The sequence below is a fragment of the Bidens hawaiensis genome, unplaced genomic scaffold (genome assembly GCF_021521415.1).
Source record: "Bidens hawaiensis isolate Kalapana, Puna unplaced genomic scaffold, B.hawaiensis_p1.1 tig00000536_1, whole genome shotgun sequence".
In the NCBI taxonomy this organism is placed as follows: Eukaryota; Viridiplantae; Streptophyta; class Magnoliopsida; order Asterales; family Asteraceae; genus Bidens; species Bidens hawaiensis.
The window spans coordinates 2874338-2894773 of record NW_027491034.1 but is presented as its reverse complement, the minus strand read 5'-3'; positions in this window follow the sequence as shown (position 1 = coordinate 2894773).

The following is a 20436-nucleotide window of genomic DNA, read 5'->3' as shown; positions in this document are numbered from 1 at the left end:
ACTTGGTTTTGGAGTTTGATATGGGATGGTAAGATCACTGGTAATGTTTGGGAATCATTGGAAATGTCTAAGTATGGTTTGTGCGATCATGGCTTAACCGAATTTTAACAGCGAAAAAACGCACAAAAAGGCATGTTGTCAAAAGAGTTAGGTTCTGGAAATTTTGCAGGGGCTATGTAATGACATTGAGGCCATTGGTAAAGAATTATGGGATTTTTCGGAGGTCGTTTGATATAAACGGGCCATTTATTACACGATTATAACCTATTAAATGAATTTTTATAAATAAATAATTAATCATAAAATTTCTGGAAATATTTTTATAAAATTCTCCATGTCTTAATGTATTTTTACAAAAATTTACATAATTTATATATAAGTACATATTTAGTTATGATTAATCAAAGATTTAAATTATAATTGTTTTAACGAAACCGGCAGTTTTGTGTTTAACGGACTGACTGGTAAGTCAAAATCTCAAAAGTGGCCAAATATCATATTTTTGAATGATATTAATAAAAACGAACTTTTTACGAGAATTCCGGACAATTCGGGTGAATTGTGCGCGTTTTGTATAATCCAAACCGTGTAAAAACGGAAACGAACCCTGCAATCAAACCAGACACCGAAACTTTAAAATTCTTTCATAAATCAAATCATTTTATCAATCAATATATTTACTTAAGTTTTATGTGATCTTACCTAATCCCGAAACGTATAAACGATCAACTGAGCTAGGCTCGGAAAACGGTGAAACTGAGCCAAATCCAGTTTTAAACATTTCATAGTACACAACGTCACAATCTAAGACTATGGTCATGTTCTGGGCCTAACAGCTATACCCAGATTATCTATACAGCCCGACTTAGCTTAAACACTGTACTAGTAATAACAATACGATACCGTTTATAGGAATCAGGCTATAAACGAGACATCTGACTATTTGATACGTGATTTCTGTGCGAACTACGCTAAGGTGAGTTTCACGACCCCCACTTTCTAAACTGTTTTACGAACTTTTGGGGTGAAAAGCATGTTTACATATACTGATATACTTGAAAACGTGTGATGATGTGGATTATCTAAGTACTAACACTTGACAAGTCCCCACAAACACAAGTGATTAACTTCGTGCCGGTGGCGTGTGAATAGTACTATCGGTTTGACAAACCCAACTGTGACAGAGCCGGTGGGGTAAGCCGGAACGTATGTAAAACCAGTTGCACATTGTCATTATATTTACATACTGCTATGTGGTGTTAGACATAGTACATACATGGGCAAATTGGCTGTTAAATGCCAACAGGAGTGCATGGGCAGGAGAGGCCATGCGGTGTAGCTCGTTTCGGTTTCACTTGTGGCTTAGTATAATACATCATACACAGACATATATACATACACACTGTAAACTTTACGAACTCGTGTACTGATTTCATTGATACTCGTGAAACTTGAAACTCACCAACTAGACGTAGTTGACCCGTTTTAACATGCTTTTCAGGTAAAGCAAAAGTGGAATGATTTGCTTACATGCTTGGTGTTAGGAAGAAAGTTGAATAGCTGTGAATAGACGCTGATATAATACTGTATAAGAAGCTCGTAAACCGGTTATGTGTTTTTCACCTAGTTTGTAAACATAGTACCTACCAATGTAATATAATGTAAAATTAGTTTATGAATTTCTTTATAAACAATGTTGTTGATACCAGTGTTATCTGTTACATTCCCGTATTACGCTTCCGCAACTACCTAGTCGGGGTGTGACAGAAGTTGGTATCAGAGCCATTGGTTATAAAGAATTAGGATGTCCCTTAGGATACCCTAAGATAACCGTAGGCTCGATTAACTCTGGGAATAAAATAATATTAATTAATATACACCAATGATTCTCGTGATGAACGCGAATGGACAAGTGGGTTATTATGGTCCGGAACGTAATAACGGACTTGTTTGTACGAGGAAATTCGAGAAGAAGTCGATAAACAATCGAGTAGGTAAAAACAGCAACATATGTGTATAAAATATAATAATAAATAAATATTTGTGTATATAAACGATTATTTGTGTTTATGTGTATAAATACCTGCACGTATCTTACTATGATTAATATAGAAGGATATTATTCTTATCACTAACCATTGTGCAGGAATATGTCAAGAACTACTGATCGTGTACCTAATACCCTACCAACAAGGCCTGAGGAGGAGGAGGAGGATCCGGAGGAAGAAACTGAGGAAGAACCAGAGGAGATAGGAGAAGGTACAGATGCGGTAATTCCTTACGAGGTACCCGCGGATCAACCCGACTTATCGGGTTATCGTTGTGACACCTATCCCCCTAGGGAATCCCCTAGGAATGCTGCAGGACAGGGAGCTACTAGTGCGTATCGTTCACCTGTTAGAGCACCCAGATCCCCTACTCCACCTGTACAGCATGCACCAGTACCCCCACCTACCATTAGAAACCGTCAGACTGCTCGCATTTCAGTGCGTCCACCTGAGCACACCTTTTCCCCACCTCGATCTACGTACCATAGGGGAGAAACATCGCGTGTCCGGGTAACAGAGATACCTATTCCTACTTGGGGTTTACCCGCCCCGGTACCCGAGCCACCTCGTCATTCTGATTCAGCATGGTTTGGTTTAGCAACTGATCAGCTCTTAGAACACTCACATACGATAAATAGCCTAAACCGGCATAGACACGATATGTATGATCACATGAGGTATATGCAGCAGGAAATCAGAATTGTACAAAGATCCAGTGCTCACAGCCACGGGCGTCAGGATCGAGCGATGATACTACTGGGGGCGTGTTTAGCGGTTAATGCGGCCCTAGTGGCTGCTGTGATTTGGTTGTGGTTCCATGTTGCAAAGAATGGATAGGACATCGTAGTCTGATCTTATGTATATAGTCTTTTGATATCCCAAGCAGCATTTTGTTACAGCATGTTGGGCTGACTTGGGAGTTGTTTGTGGTTTAGTACTATCTCAAGCACTGGCCCTTATCGGGTTAAGTCTACATGTCACTTGGTGACAACTTTTGATACGCATATACAAGCGCTGGCCTATACCAGGTTAAGCTTATGCGCTAATTTTGGATGCATATGTACAGTAATGATTATAATTAATACAAACGTGTTTTCTTTGGCATAGTTATGTGTTGTGAACTTGAAATATTGTGAAGTTGTGCTGATCATAGTGAATCGATATTGATTATTATACAATTAATTATTTTATAGAATGGCCCCGAAGAAAGCAAACCCTTTGTCCGAGGCGGAAGTGGCCGCAATGATTGCTCGTCAACTACAAGCAGTGATACCAACAATTGTAGCCCAAGTCACTGCAGGCATACGTGCTAACAATACTGTTAATCAACCTACGAGCACCACCACGGCCACTGTTAATACACCTCCGCCGGACACTAATGTAGCCCCGGGTGTTACTACCCCGGTGAATACTGATAATGTCATAAATAATAATAACACTCTCCCAACTATGAATGTCACTGGGAACCCAGAACCTGTTGTGCACCCTGATAATATCCCGAACCCTGTACCGGTTGTTAACACAACTAACAATGATAATACTCAGACCAATACCGATAATAATAATAATAATAACCGAGAACCCCCGCGTCAGGAGTACTCATACAAACAATTTCCATCATGTAAATCGATTGAGTTTAAGGGTATTGAAGGACCTGGTGGACTGGTCGAATGGATAGAAGACACCGAATTAGAAATTAATATCAGTGAGTGTCCGCCGAACCGCGTGGTCAAATTTGTTACCAGTATGTTTCTAGACCAAGCGCTGATGTGGTGGAACACGGTAGTCCAAATAAGGGGACAAGATGCCATTAATCGTATGTCATGGGCTGAATTAAAAACCCTTATGTTAGAACAATTTAGCCCAAGAGATGAGATCCTGAAATTAGAACACGAACTTTGGAATTTGGAAATGAGAGGCACTGATCATCGAAGTTACATAAATCGTTTCATTGAATTGACTCGTTTGGTACCATGGTCAATTATTCCGGAATCCAAGCGCATTGAGCGTTATATTTGGGGACTAACCCCAGCTGTGAGAAGTATAGTCTATTCCGCAGCCCACCCAACCTTAGAGAGTGCCGTGTTACAAGCCAGCATCGCTACTTTTGACCTTACAAGAAATGGTGTATTAAGAGTTCCAGGAGAATCATCCAGTTTGAAACGAACTAGTTATACCTCTAGAACACAAGTGAAACCTCAGAATAAACGATTATGCCCTACAACTCAGGACTATGCTATGACCAGTTTCGACATGAAACATGATACATACAAGGGGTCATTTCCGAAGTGTGGAAAGTGTAATTTTCATCATACTGGAAATTGTCAAACGATCATATGTCAGAGAAGCGGAAATATTGGGCATAATACCCCAAGTGGTAGAACAATAATGAATACTTCAAACCGACAGTTTCAAACAACCCAACCCCGTCGTTCACAAACACCTAGTCACCAACCAATCCGACAACAATCTAATCAGCAAACTCCATCTACAATGAACCCTCATACATGTTATAAATGTGGCAGTACGGGACATTTTCGGAGATACTGCCCCAATTTGAACCCGAGTACAGTGAGAAGGCAGAACCAAGCACAAGCATCAACCTCTGTGCGAACTACGCTAAGGTGAGTTTCACGACCCCCACTTTCTAAACTGTTTTACGAACTTTTGGGGTGAAAAGCATGTTTACATATACTGATATACTTGAAAACGTGTGATGATGTGGATTATCTAAGTACTAACACTTGACAAGTCCCCACAAACACAAGTGATTAACTTCGTGCCGGTGGCGTGTGGATAGTACTATCGGTTTGACAAACCCAACTGTGACAGAGCCGGTGGGGTAAGCCGGAACATATGTAAAACCAGTTGCACATTGTCATTATATTTACATACTGCTATGTGGTGTTAGACATAGTACATACATGGGCAAATTGGCTGTTAAATGCCAACAGGAGTGCATGGGCAGGAGAGGCCATGCGGTGTAGCTCGTTTCGGTTTCACTTGTGGCTTAGTATAATACATCATACACCGACATATATACATACACACTGTAAACTTTACGAACTCGTGTACTGATTTCATTGATACTCGTGAAACTTGAAACTCACCAACTAGATGTAGTTGACCCGTTTTAACATGCTTTTCAGGTAAAGCAAAAGTGGAATGATTTGCTTACATGCTTGGTGTTAGGAAGAAAGTTGAATAGCTGTGAATAGACGCTGATATAATACTGTATAAGAAGCTCGTAAACCGGTTATGTGTTTTTCACCTAGTTTGTAAACATAGTACCTACCAATGTAATATAATGTAAAATTAGTTTATGAATTTCTTTATAAACAATGTTGTTGATACCAGTGTTATCTGTTACATTCCCGTATTACGCTTCCGCAACTACCTAGTCGGGGTGTGACACAACTCCATCTCCTGTCTCCTCAACCTTTCTCTCTTCATCATTCTCCTCATTCCACACAACGTTCATAATCTCATCATTCACATCATAATCCTGTTCTCCAACATTTGATTTATCACCTTCATAATCAGCATCCTCTATATTTCTTTCATCACTTTCCTCACCATCATCATATGCATTCAGGATGCATGTCAAACCATTAACAGTTTCTACACCTGTTTCCTTCTCAGTTTCAACACTTACCATAGCATCAGTTGGCATATTTACATTCTCCCCCTGTTTTGGGGCAGCTGAGGTCTTCTCAATCTCCTGCTCCAGGGCTTGAATTCTCATTTTTGCCCTTCCCAACTGATCTAACAACATCACATTCTCCATGGTCACCTCCTCATTCCTCTTTTTCAATTCAACATTCTCTAACATCAAGTCCAAATTTCTTTGGAATAAGTCTGTGTTAGTGGGTGGTGATGTAGGTGGTGATGTAGAGAAAGGTTCATAATCAGGTTGTTCTTGAGTTGTAGTATGAGTTTGGATAATGGGTTTTGGTGGTGATTGTGTATGAGATGGGCTTGAAATAAATGGATTAGTGTGAATTGGGCTAGTGGTTGGTGGTGTTTGTGGTGTTGGGGATTAATGAGTTGATGTTTCAGGATGGCTCAAGGTTAAGGTTTGAGGTGGGGATTGAGTAGTTTGGTGTGGTGGAGTTTGTGGTGGTGATGGTATAATGTGTTGGTCAATGGGTAATGGTGATTGTGGTGGTGTTGGAATAGGTAGGTCAGTTGGTAATGGTTGGTGTGGTGGAGTTTGTTATGGTTGTTCAGGTTCTTCAAATTGCTCCCCCTGATCTATTGCAACATCATCCATGGTTACTCCAGCCCCTACTTCATTTCCATCATCATTATTATCTTCATCATTAGAATCATCATCATCACTCTCAACATCATCATCACCTTCTTCCTCCTCTAAGCTCAACTCAGGCACCGGCATAATCTCCAACTCATGGTTCAACAACCATGGTAATATTTCATATGGAATATTGGGATTGTATCTGTTTGCCCTTCCCGGATTTGCAATTATTCTATATGTGTCTGGATTCTGCAGTTGATGTGTCATACCATTTGTGGGCAGATCCTGTAATTCCCTGTTAAAGATTATCTGTAGGAATCTAGGGTATTGCAGGAATCTATCATCTTCTGCCTTCTTCAAATTTCCAATCATGCCATCAAAGATCATCTTTGAAAAATTGAAAGGCAGATCATATATAATGCCAACAGTGGCATTTGCTAAATCACGACTCATCAGAGTCCATGATCCTTTTCTTGGAGCAAACCCCTGTATCACATGGTGAATCAAGAACCTATACAACATAGGGAACATCCCCTTTTGAAACTGTCCATCATGGACAGTTCCCTGATACCCCATTGTCTGCTCAAAGATCCTCATCAAATGATCAGTATTGAAATTTATATGGTTATGGTCATCATCACGTAGCTGCAAACACCTTCTTATCATCGCTTCTGTTACATGTATTTCATGGCTTGCAACAATTGCTTCGATTCTTTCCCCATGTATGTCATCAACAAGTCTTGCAGAACGCCAGAAATCTAGTGAATGATTTCTGTAGATGATTGGGCATTCTGTGAAAGAAAATCTCACATTGGATGTAGCCATCCAAGAAATCATCCTCTCCACTGGCTCATTGTTAGGAGTGACCTCTAGCAGTGCGCACATATTGTGCTTTTGGTTCAAAGGCATACTTAGGTTTGAACTTCTTTTTCTTCTGCCTTATATGAACATCACAATCAAACATATTCAAAGTGAAATTAGCATAAAAGTTCATTACTTTACGCAATTTCAAGTTATAAATTTGTAGAACAAAGAGAGAAATTTTATTAAGAACCTGATCTTTGAAAAATTAATAACCTAAACACAGAAACAGAGTATTAGTAATCAAGTACATAATCGAAGCCCATTATAGTCTAACCGTTATCGGAAAACACATCATTATTGCTTATCGAGTCGGAATTAGGGGGCTAATTAAAATTAGGGTTTTATTAGAGACGAATATGATAAGTCGGTTTGGATTTCTTTGAGAGTAAGCAGTTGCAGTGGAAGGAGAGAGAAAGAGAGAGAGAGAGGGAAAATAATGTTGAAAATATCCCTAACTCCCTCTTATATACCTTTTGAAAGTGGGTTTTAAATGCATTTTGTCGTGTACTGAATTATTAGCTGTCAAACATAATAATCTTATCCAATTTAAGACCTTACCCGATACAGTTAAAAGGTTAAACTTTGCTCGGAAAAATTTTCATTATTAATTGACAAAGTTTACCCGGAATCTTCCACATACAAACCTTGCTCGGTTAAGTTAACTAATTTAAAGTCAAGTAAAGATGAAGAGAGCTTACCCGAAATACCAGATTTCTTGAGAACTTAATCACAAGACAAATAATCAAGTATAGAACATCAAATAAGCATCCTTGCTAGGAATCAATTAAGATACCCAAATAAATTTCTCAAATATAAATTAAGTAACTCAATCTAGCATAAACCCTATCAGAATCAGAAACACATTCAATCAAGCATACTTTGATGTATAGTATGCCCGAGCAACTTTCGTAATGTATAGTGTGCCCGAACAACCTTCTGTACAAAGTATACCCGAATAAAACTTTTATAGAGTATAAAGTGTGCCCAAAATGATATCTAGCAGACAGTGTACTCGAAAAGTCAAATTTTGAAATTACCAAGTATATTGAGAGAACAATAGTGTACCCGGAATATAAAGTGTAGCCGGAAGACAAAGTCTGCCCGAAAACACTTGTAATTTCAAAGCAATCATAACCACAAATAATACATAGCATGCTCGGAACACAATTAAACATAAAACACCTAAGTGTGCTATAGTCTAAAATTTTAAAGAGCTTGCCCGATAATCCTATGTTAGCACTAAGCTTGCTAGGACAATCATATTTAAACATCAGGTATGTCTGGGAACTAAATTAATCAATTTAGTCTACCCGAGAAACTTCAAATCAATAAATCATACCCGAAAAACATATTCAAACATAAACAATCAGGCTTGCCTGGAAGGTGACTAAAATAGTAACTCTACCCGAAAAGTATCAAATACTTCAAAACATGCCCGAAAATGGTAAACTTAGATAAAAACATGTAAGTGTACTTGGAAAGGTTATAAAGCATTAAACCTTACCCGAAAATACATATTCAATCATATTCAACTGTTTTGTGCCCGGAAAGGTTAGAGAACATCAAACCTTACCCGAACTTACATATTCAACCTATTAAAGGCAAAAATGCAACACTTTTTGACTTAAACCAATTGTCAAAGACATTTGTCAGTTATGTATCATTACAGATCATAGTTTAAGAGCAAATGGTGTATTTAGAGATAAAATTTCAGTTATGTTTCAATTCAAAACAATTTCTTTTATAAACTGAAAAGATCTCAGGAATGGGATCATATTGACTAAGTAGCTTTCTCAATACTTCATTCTCAGCATTATTATGACAACATAGATAGGTTAACAACAGGTCTAGACTTAACATGAATTTCATCTCTTTGGTGATATGATTAAGGTTCAATTAGTAGCATAATACATTAATGGTCAACACTGTGCTATGATACCTCATATCTCTTCTCAAAGCTTATTTGGCTTTCCCCAGATCACCCCAATTTGACTCCAACCTCCTGTATTTGGTCAAAAATTGTTTTTGTATGACAGAACTTTTGTTGAGTCAAGATTTGACCCAAAACTGATCAGATTGAAGATTGGAATTTTCTCAACCTTCTCAGAAATGACTAAGTATGGAACCGGGCACACCTTAGATTTCCGAGCAATCCTTTACTTAGCCGGGTACGATTTTTTGTCTATCGGGCAGGGTTATCTTCATGAAGTCTTCTTTAGTGGATATCCGGGCAGGGTTTGCAAATTAGTGTATTACCGGGCATGGTTCACTAGTCTATGCTTATCCGGGCAAGGATCACTTTATCAAGCAAGTATGTTCTTCATAGCCAAGTAAAGCTCACTCCCGAGTAAGCTTTAGGCTAACCAAGCTCATGAAGCCAAGTGATTTGAAGACCGGGCAAGATATTCATTAATAAGTATGGTCCAAGTATGCTTGATGTCTTGATGGAATATCTTAAGAATCATCGGGCAAGGTTCAACTCAAGCAAGGAACAGTGCTACCAAGCACACTTTGCTAATAAGCTATTCTCTAGCAAAGGGTTGAAGGGACCATTGAAGAACAAGGTTGCTCGTAAGGGTTTGTCGGGCAAAGTCTGGCAAAGTCAAGAAGATTGAAGTCTACCCGGTGAGTATTTTACTTGGTAAAATACTCTTCAAGTAAAGTCTACCCGGAAACTGATCCCGAGCACACTTCTATGTTACCAAGTTATGAATGACGGCAGAGCACACAGTCTACTCGGAAAATGAATATTGTTGCAAAGCCTACCCGGAAGACTTGTTTTACACTTAGGATTATTTCTGAATATGTAATTTGAATATGTTTTAGCATTTAGGTTTTCTAGAAGGAATGACAGTTGTCCAGTGGTGTCAGGCCTATAAAAGGAATAAATAGGGCACACCTAGGACAACGGCTGAATACGATACTAAGTGAGAACATTTATTGAGAGACAGTTGTTCTTAAGAATAGTACGGACATAACTTTCCTGTCAAGAAACCCTAAATTGATTATCCTTTTGTATGATGAACTTTGTATGAATGGAAATCTTTTGAGTGGATCTTGTGTGTTAGTTACCTTTGATTATTGATAGCAACTACTCTGTTTATTATTGATTCCGCTTTTAATAAACAGTAATATTCTAAATATAGCAACCCGTCATTAACTCCTTTGTCGACACATTTATTTTTGTGAGTTATGACATGATTTGAGTAAGATCCAGCTGAAATCGGGGACCTGACAAATGGTATCAGAGCTTGTTGCTGCTATTTTTGTAAGATTCTTGTTGCTGATTGAAGATTTGAAGAAAGATGACGTAAGCAAACAACTGTTCTATTGAAAAGTGACGTCAGCAGCTCTGTTCTTCATTTTTCTTCCAGATCTACAATCTATTGGTGTTTCTCTTCCCTAATTCAATTAAAGCTTTAATCTTTATTTATAAATCTTGCTCTAATCATATCAGACACATCAGATCTGAACAACCTGTTTTCAGATCTGATTATTTTAAAACTCTGTTTTTACAAAGAAACTGATTTTGATTCTTTCAAAAAAATGTCTGGATATAAGGAACAAGAAGTGTCTACTAACAAGATTCCAAGATTGTATGGACAGGAAAACTTTACCAAGTGGAAAGTACTCTTTGAAACAACCGTATGCTGTAATGATGTGGATATGTGGAATGCAATCAAGAATGGACCACGTGACAACAATGAAGGTGCAAATGCAAATGCAACTGTTGTTGTGTGTGAAAGATTGAGAAAGATGGATGACATGGCCTTAGCTATGATTAAGCTAGGACTGTCTTGGGATATTTTAACCAAGGTGGCATATCATACAACTGAAAAGGCAATGTATGATGCCATCCTTGAGATGTATGAGGGGAATAGTGAGCTGAAGAACATAAAGAAGCAAAGATTGAAGCAACAGTTGGAAAGGTTCAAGTATAAGGAGGGAGAAAGATTGAAATCAATTCTAGAACGATTTCTAGCTATTGTGAATGAGTTGAGGACAACTAATTATGTCATGACTGATTTTGATCTGAATACCAAGCTGCTCAATTCAATGCTCAAAGAATGGTATACTGCCTGCAAGTTCATCCATCAAAAGCCAAATTTCAATGATTTGAAGGTGGATGATGTGGTATGCTTCCTTCAAGCTGCAGAAATAGAAATGATTGAGAATGAAATGATCAAAGAAGAGAAGCCATGTTTTCAAGTAACTAATGCTCTCATTGCACCTATGGGGAACTTGTCAACCAAAAACCAACAACAGATTCCCATCATTGAAGAACCAATTGAGCATGGTGTTGATACACCTAAGGCTTTTGTTGGTGGTAGTTCAAGCAACTCACAAAACCAGCAGAGGTTTAATGTCCAACTCCTGGAAGAACATGATTCAGCCTCAATGGGTAGTGGACACACACCTTTTGTTGGTGGCAATGGAAGTCATGGATCAGATTATCATGGTTTGCTCTCAATGTTCACTGAATCTTATAATGCTTTTGTTGCAAAGAACATGGTTCATACAAGAATTGTTCAAGATGATTTGGAGAAAATTGATGCAGATGATTTGGAAGACATGGATTTGAAATGGCAAGCATCCATGTTGGCTCTTAGAAGCAAAAGGCTATATAACAGGACTGGTAGATATCTTATATCAGGACCCAATGAAAGAATTGGTTTTGATAAGTCTAAAGCCATTTGCTATAACTGCCAACAACCTGGTCACTTTTCCATAGAATGCAACATGCCAAGAAACTTTTAGATGAACCAATACCAGAATCAGCCAAGAAATCAGCAGCATCAATATCAATAGTTTCAACAGACTTCAAGGAACAACAACTTCAATAACAATAACTCCAACAATTATAACCCCAACTTCAACAACTTCCAAAAACCTCCAATGAACAATAATCAACAAGTTGTGCCACAGAATCAAGGATTTCAAAGGAACAACAATCAGAATCTTCAAACTGTTCCAAACAATTAAGTTCCAACCAACCAAAATCAACCCAGAAATCAAGGAAATGTGGCTGTAACTTCACAGCATGAGGGTAATTTTGATTGGAGTAATCATGAAGAAGACATTGCAGATGACATCAAGAGGGCAAATGTGACATTTATGGTCTTGATTGAAAAAGAAGTTGGATCATCATCTCAGGTACACTCTGCTCCTACTGTTGATTTAAATGAAATTATTAATGAATTGAAAACAAAAGTAGGCAAGCTGGAAAGTGAGTGTTTTAGGAAACAAAGTATCATCAATGGGTATGAGTCTAGTGAACTAATCAGTGAAGAAAAGATTAAAAGCCTGGAAGATGATTGCATCATCAGTTATAGAAATCAAACCAGATACATCACTGAGATTGATGGACTAAAGAAGATGATTGTTGAAGAGAAGGTGCAGAACACAAAACTGTAAGTTGAAATTGAATTCCTGAAGAACTTGGTCTCTACAGGAAACATCTGTGGTATTCTAAACCAAGTAAGTGAGAAAGACAGATACCAAGCAGTTCCACCTCCATTTTACAACAATTTTATACCCAAAGTTGATAAAGAGAAAAGAGATGCATACCTGCAACAGTTCAGAGATGTCTTTCAATATAAAGAAGATTTTGTTGATTTGTACAAAAATGTTGAAGTAAATGAAGAAGGTGAATTTGTTGTGAAAGAAGAAGTGAAAGAAGATAAGTCAATCAGAGTTCAGGTCTCTGAGGATGACTTTGATTATAATGATCTCAATCAAGATGATTTGAGTGATCTGAGTGATCAGATCATAGATGAACAGATCAAAGAAGCTGAAAGAGGAAGAAGATACAAGAAACCAGAATCTATTGACAAACTTCCTATGTATCCACCTGTAACACCTAGAATGAAGAAACATAATGAGAAAATAAGAAGAGAACATGTTTCTTATGACAGTTATGAAAAGAAAAAGGTGAGCTACAATGCAGTCAAGCCACCAAGCAAGGCTGTGTTGGAAATGATAAAACAAAACAAAAAGAAGAGAGTAACTGAAGAAGTTGATTCAGAAAATTTTATCCCTGTTTATCCAATCTTTTCCAGTCATGAAGTGCTTGATGTTGGAGAAGTGTAAACCATGGAAGAATATGAGAAAAGATAGTCAAGGCATAGAGAAAGCAGTGATGAGGAACCTATGATTATGGAGAAAATTGTCTTTGTTAAAAGCAAAGTTGAATGACAAGACATCAAAATTGAGGAGTTTGTTCCCTTCTCTATTGATTTTGATAGTCTGAAGACTCAAAAAACTCTTGGAGTCAAGTCACCTAAGCCAAGTGAAAGGTTCAAGAAACCAAAAGAACATGAAATATTCAAAGGAAAGGTTTGGTGCAAAAAGTGTGATGAATATGGTCACCACACAGATTCATGTAATGAAAGATTCAAATTCAAACCCTTTCATGTCCTAGATGAAACAAAGTATGGCCAAGACTTTGTTAAGCACAAGCAAAAGTATGATGCTTACCTGGGAAAAGGAAAGGTGTGTGGAAATGAAACCATGAACAAAGATAAATTGACATCAGCAAAGGAGACAAGAAATGAAAAGAAAGCTGATATCAAAATAAAGAAACAAGTGACTAAATCAGTAAGAAGAAGTATGTCTCCTAAGAAGCATGAGAAAGCTGTCAAGAAGAACTTTCAACCTTTGAGAATCAACACCAAACAAGATACACAATCAATCAAGTTTGATAATTCTCAGCAGAAAGAGAAGAAACAAAGGTGTCTTTTCCAGAAAGAAATCAACAGAACTGATAGGTGATGAGAAGTTCTTGTTAAAACATGGACATGAACCAGAAGGATTTCTTTGGAAACCCAAGGATGAGGTTAAAGTGGAAAGAATTGCTGATGAAAGAGAATAATCAGAAAAGAAAGATTATGTAATTCAAGAAAATAACAATGCATCAGAAGAAGCACAAATCACCACATCATTTGTGAAAACTCCAAGAGAGTGTGGATATGAAACAGATAACTCAGACAACCTTGAGTTGACTTATGAAGATCCTGAACCAACAACACTCACTTCTAGTTCAGCCACTGAAATTGAAACTGATGAGTTGCAAGTTGAAATGACTTGTACTTCATCATCTAACTAATCAAACTTTTTCTTTTGTGCAGGAACAATCCACTCCACTGAATGACATATGGTACATGGATAGTGGATGTTCTAGGCACATGACTTGTGATAGGAGGTCACTGGTTAATTATGAAGAAAAGTTTGAAGGTCCTGTGGCATTTGGAAGTGATAAAAATGGAGGAAAGATAGTTGGGAAAGGAATTTTAACAAATGGAAAAGTCTCATTTGATATTGTGTTTCATGTTGAAGGCTTACAATACAATCTGCTAAGCATATCACAAATGTGTGATAAGGGATACAAAGTTGGTTTTGATGACTCACACTGTTTCATCTTAAAACCTGAATTTGAGTCCTACCTGAAATGATTATGATGATGGAACCTAGAAATGGCAGCCTATATGAGCTCAACATGAAGGAAGCTGTTTCAAGGGGTGGTACATGTTTTGTTTCCAAAGCCACTGAATATGAGTTAAAATTGTGGCACAGGAAACTATGTCATGTAAATTTGAAGAATATGAACAGACTTGCTAAGGGTGAGCATGTCATTGGCTTACCTACAAGAGAGTTCAAAATGGAAGATCATTGTAGTTCATGTCAGAAAGGCAAGCAGCATAAATCCTCTCATAAGACAAAGCTCATCAACTCAATTGATCAAGTACTTGAGTTACTTCACATGGATCTTTTTGGTCCTGTGAGTGTGCCAAGTATAGGGAAGAAAAGATATTGTCTTGTGATCATTGATGATTATTCAAGATATACTTGGGTTTATTTCCTGAGTACAAAGGATGAGACTGCAAAATTGATTAAGGGCTGTGTGACAATGATTGAGAATAAACTGAAAAAGAAGGTTAAAACAATGAGAAGTGACAATGCTACTGAGTTCAAAAATGGAGTCATGGAAGAATTCTGCACAGAAATGGGAATATTTCAGCAGTTCTCAGCTCCTAGAACTCCTGAACAAAATGGTGTTGCAGAAAGAAGAAACAGAACACTTATTGAAGCTGCAAGAACCATGATAGCAGATGCAAATCTACCAGTTACATTTTGGGCTGAAGCCATCAATACTGCCTTCTATATTCAGAACATGGTACTTGTTAACAAAAGGCATAACAAGACACCATATGAAATATTCAACAATAGAAAGCCTTATATCAAGTTTTTCAAGCCCTTTGGATGCAAGTGTTTTCTTCTGAACACCAGGGATTACTTGAACAAGTTTCAAACTAAATCCTTGGATTGCCTCTTTGTTGGTTATTCAACACACTCAAAAGCTTACAGAGTATACGTGAAAGACCATATGAGTGTTATTGAATCATCTGACATCATCTTTAATGAGAGTCAGTCTAAAACATAAGTTCCAAAAATCTCCCCTTAGACCGATGCAATCGAATTTCTTCCATGATCACCTCATAACTCATTGTCTTTCATTGAAATTATCCCCCTCACGTTAAGCTTCTCCCATTGTTCATTTCAAATTATCACTCTTATACCACTTTTGGATATAGTTGTATGGGCATGTGAACGGGGCTTTGAACTTCAAAGATCAACTTCAAGTAACAAGGTTACCACAAACAGAAATAAACTCAATGTGATCATCAAATAATCTTCAATTCATAACTTGAGTCTTTTACTTGATTTGAAGCTAACCATTTGCAATGAAATTCAAAGATTTTTACTCCCCCAATTTCGTTGCAATTGTCTTTAATAAATGTATCTTCAAATCAAGTGTGGGTGAAGCAATCTTGACCATCCTTATCAAGATTGTAAAAAACTGAAAATAAACATATTCATATGTTGGTTGACACTAAAAGTGATTAAATCCTTAAGCTTGGTCAACACTTGTTCTTGTAAAGCTTTTGATGAAGTCGTGAAATTGGATGAGGTTTGAATTCCATAAGCTTGTTGATGATTGGAGAAAAATTACCAAAATACCCCTGAGTATATATCTTCCGTAGAGAATAGCTTGGTTAAACGGTCAACGACACCAAAAATCTCAAAAGTTTCTTCAAAACCTTGAAATGTTTCACAAACACAAACTTTCTGTTCTAGAGCACACAATGTGAGAGTAAGATCTTTCATTTTCTTCACTAGCACAAAGTGTGCTTTGGAGCACTTCACTAGCACAAAGTGTGCTTGGAAGTGTGCTCGGAAGCAAAGCACTTGTGATTTTTCATTTTTTTCACTAGCACAAAGTGTGATCGGAAGTGTGATCGGAAGTGTGCTTGGGACTTAAAAGATAGTTTTCTTGAGAAGACCAAAGATATGCAAGGGGTTACTCGACACTGGAACTTGATGTGCCCAAGATAAGATGTGCCCGACATAAAGTGTGCTCGAACCAAAAATTGTGCTTGGGCAAAACACAATCTGTGATCGAAGCAACACTTAAATGTTATCATTACTTGAGAACAATCTTAAATGCTCATTGTATGCCCGGTACATCAAAAATTCATTTCTGCATCATCAATCAATGATTTTCCCTTGCAGAACCTGCTTGAATATTCACTTTGCATTTGCTACAACAATCAATGATAATATTGCCTTTAGTACCTGTTCATTCTTGACTTGTACCTTCTTCATACCAATTTGTACCAACGGAAACATTTTCCAACATACCATATCCTGTTTGTGCAGCACACTTATCAAAATCAATATCGAGCAAACAAAACCTTAATTCTTTCAGATTGAAAAACTGGTTTCGAAATCAGAAAAGAATCGATGTAGCAATATCCACGTCGTCTCGAAATCAAAGAAACCTATCTTCATATCATCAATCAACCTTTTCAGATCTGGAAATCATCAAATGAATAGAGTTGCCCCAAAACGAGCCAAATAACACTGTTACACTAGATCTGGACCACTCTGACCAAATAAACATGAAATTGATGTTGGATCTCCAAACGAGTCATCAACCCAAACATCAATCCATAAAATTTTCTCCAAATCATCAAAAATTTCATCGTTTAACGTCCATGGTGGATTCAAGAGTGAAATGAATCAGTTCAGCGGTTAGTCTGAACAATTCGGTAACCCCGCTCTGATACCAATTTACAGAACCGAGCCCCGATGCGGAAGTGTGAATAGTCAGTATTAATCGGTGTGGAGCTCGGATCTAGGGTTAGGATCGAATCTCACTCAGATTCACTCTTGAAAGATGTTTGGACGGATGAGGTGTATTGGGAGAGAGCCTGATATGATTAACAATCAATAATAGGATGAACAATTGAAATCAAAACACAAACAAGATAAAAATGGTAGTATGATAATATTAGTCGAATGATTCTCATAAAGATGAATCACTCATACATACATTCATACATACATTCGATTAAGAAATATCAGCCGCCACCAGGAGAGCTCATCCTGGAGGCGGAGACTCTCTCAAAGGGATAAAAATCCTAGATCTCACTCATATACACAATACACTCACTCATACTAGACAAATGAATAAAAACATCTATTTATACTAGTCTAGCATGACTTGGTCTTCAAGCCATCCACCCTTGGTTGAGACTAAACAATATATTTTTCACCCACTAATTAATTCGACGCGTCGGTCTAAAACATAAGTTCAGTCTGAGTCGTTGGCGGCCTAAAACAATAACAAGTGCTATTAATTAAAATAATAAACTTGTTACAAATGTTATGATACATATTATGTGAAATATGATAACTTGTTACAAATGTTATGATACATATGGTAGGCAATATGTTAGGTGCTACATGTGACGTGTTATATAAACTAGTGTGATATATATTACATACTACTTGTCACTTGTTACACCATAAACTAATGTGATATATATTACACACTAATTATCACATGTTACATTATGAACTATGGTAATATATGTTACATACTATATGTCATATGCTACATGTCTATATGTATGTTATGTGTAAGAAATGGTCAAGAATGATTGTTACATGCATCTTATATTACATGTACATGTTAATTATTAAAATGTACCATGAACTTTAGATTATGTTATACCTAGTAAACTTTAATTAAAAATGTTACATGATACATGTTATTAAATAAAAGTCTTAACCTAAAGTTTATTATTGATTTATATTAGTTAAATTTTGGCTAATAAGAGTTAATATGTTTTTAATAAGGTTTTGGTTACACAACCTTTGATTTTAAAACCTTTTCTCTTCCTTGGCCAAAATCCACACTACACAGACGCACACATCACATTTTTCTCTCTAAACAACACTTTCTTTACAACTCCTCTCTAGACATACATACATACATACATACATACATACATACATACATACATACATACATACATACATACATACATACATACATACAATCGGTGGTGATTCTTGAATCAAGGTTTTGGAGTCTTCATTGATGAAACGAGAAAGTAAGCATGTTTTTATATGTTTTTGTTTACTTTTCTTTGATTTGTGATTGTGGGATGAAAGTATCCAAGCACATGAAATCATAAGAAAATGAAATACGATAAAATTGACAATCTACATGTTAAGATTGTTTTTTTGTTTCTTGATATGAAAACCCTAAAAATCTTTGTAATAAAATCTGTATGAACAATAAAAAGATGTGTTTTAATCATATAAAATGATCCCTTGGTGATTTAGAATCATAAAAATGTTAAAAACTTGATTATTGTGAAATTAGATTTGAATCTGCCTGCTGACAGAATTGAATGTCTAGATTGTTAATAATATAACTAATTGATTCCTGGGTCTTTTTGAGTGATTTTTGATTATAAGAATAATTAATTTGAATCTAGTTTTCAAAAAGTCAAAAATCATAATTTTTGAATTCTATTTGATTATCTTTTATGAATTTACAAGTTCGTGTGTCAGTTCTGGCTGAACGAGTTATTTTCTGGTCTGTCTTGTAAAGTGTATAACTTGAGTTTGGAAATGAATATTTGGGTAATTCAACTTCTGGGATATCATGGATTGATTTGCGAAAGAAACCCATTGGTCTTGCATCAATTGGACTAATACGGAAATTATACTGAATTATTACTTTTTGTTGCGCATGAAAAGAGCTGAACGTAGGTTACTGTGTTGCATGAATTTTTATGATTTTTATATTTATTGAAAAATTACAAGAAAAAATGTGTTGATGTATCCAATACCTGTATATTTCTGTGGTAAAAGTTTTATAATTTATTTCAATATTTTGTTAAGGTTGAAAATTATGTTTTTGTAGCCTAGAATCTGTCTTGAAAAGTCAGCTTGCTATTACATGGATTATGATGAGTCTAATGACCAATTTTGTGCACTATTTATTGTGATAGACAATTGCAACTTTGCTGTCAACTAGAAACCACCTTGACTAAATGATTTGTCTCTCTCGTTGAACTGGGTTGTGGTAGATACTTGATTAGTCATAGTGCCTGCATGAAAAGTGATTATGTGTTAGTGACGCTCATGAACGTTAACTGTGCAACTAGATAAACTTAGAACAATTATAAGTTAATATAATTGGTCAAAAGTCACCAACGGGTCGTCAGTCAATGTTCTGGTCAACGGTCAACAATATGCCAAACTTTGGTCAAAGTCAACGCAAAATCAAACTTTGTTCAACCACTAATAAACAATGGGATTGTTTGGATACTAAGGGTTCTAGGAACCACCTAGCAAATACTTACATACTTGTATTGTTTAGGGTACTAGTATGCAACTTTGACTTATGCAGTTGACTTCCATTTAAACATCATTCGAGGTGAGTTTCACTGCCCCTCTTTTTACTTACTCCTTTTGGGGGAGAAAGCGTGCATACAATACTTTTTGGATATTGTAGACTTTGTTAATACCTCATGTGTACATAGTGAACTTAAAGTAAAGTCCCCCATACACATTGGACCGTTAACACTTGTACATTGGCTGGGTAATGAATGGTAGTACTATCGAGTTTGACGAACCCCCTCGGGGCTCTCGGGAGAGGGAGTAGCCGGGTGTCTTCATTTTCTAGAAACACAATATGCACTAGTCGTATTCGACTCCGTGGTTGGCAACACACTAACAAGTCAGCCTCGGTCACAATGGAACTTACACTAATGTAACATGACTACTAGCCTAATTAACTCGTGGAATTACAGATGCATACACTATCCATACTTTATTCATTACAATGATTACTTATTTACTTACGGGTTTGTTAAACAAACTTGTTTTAAACCCAAACCTGTGAACTCA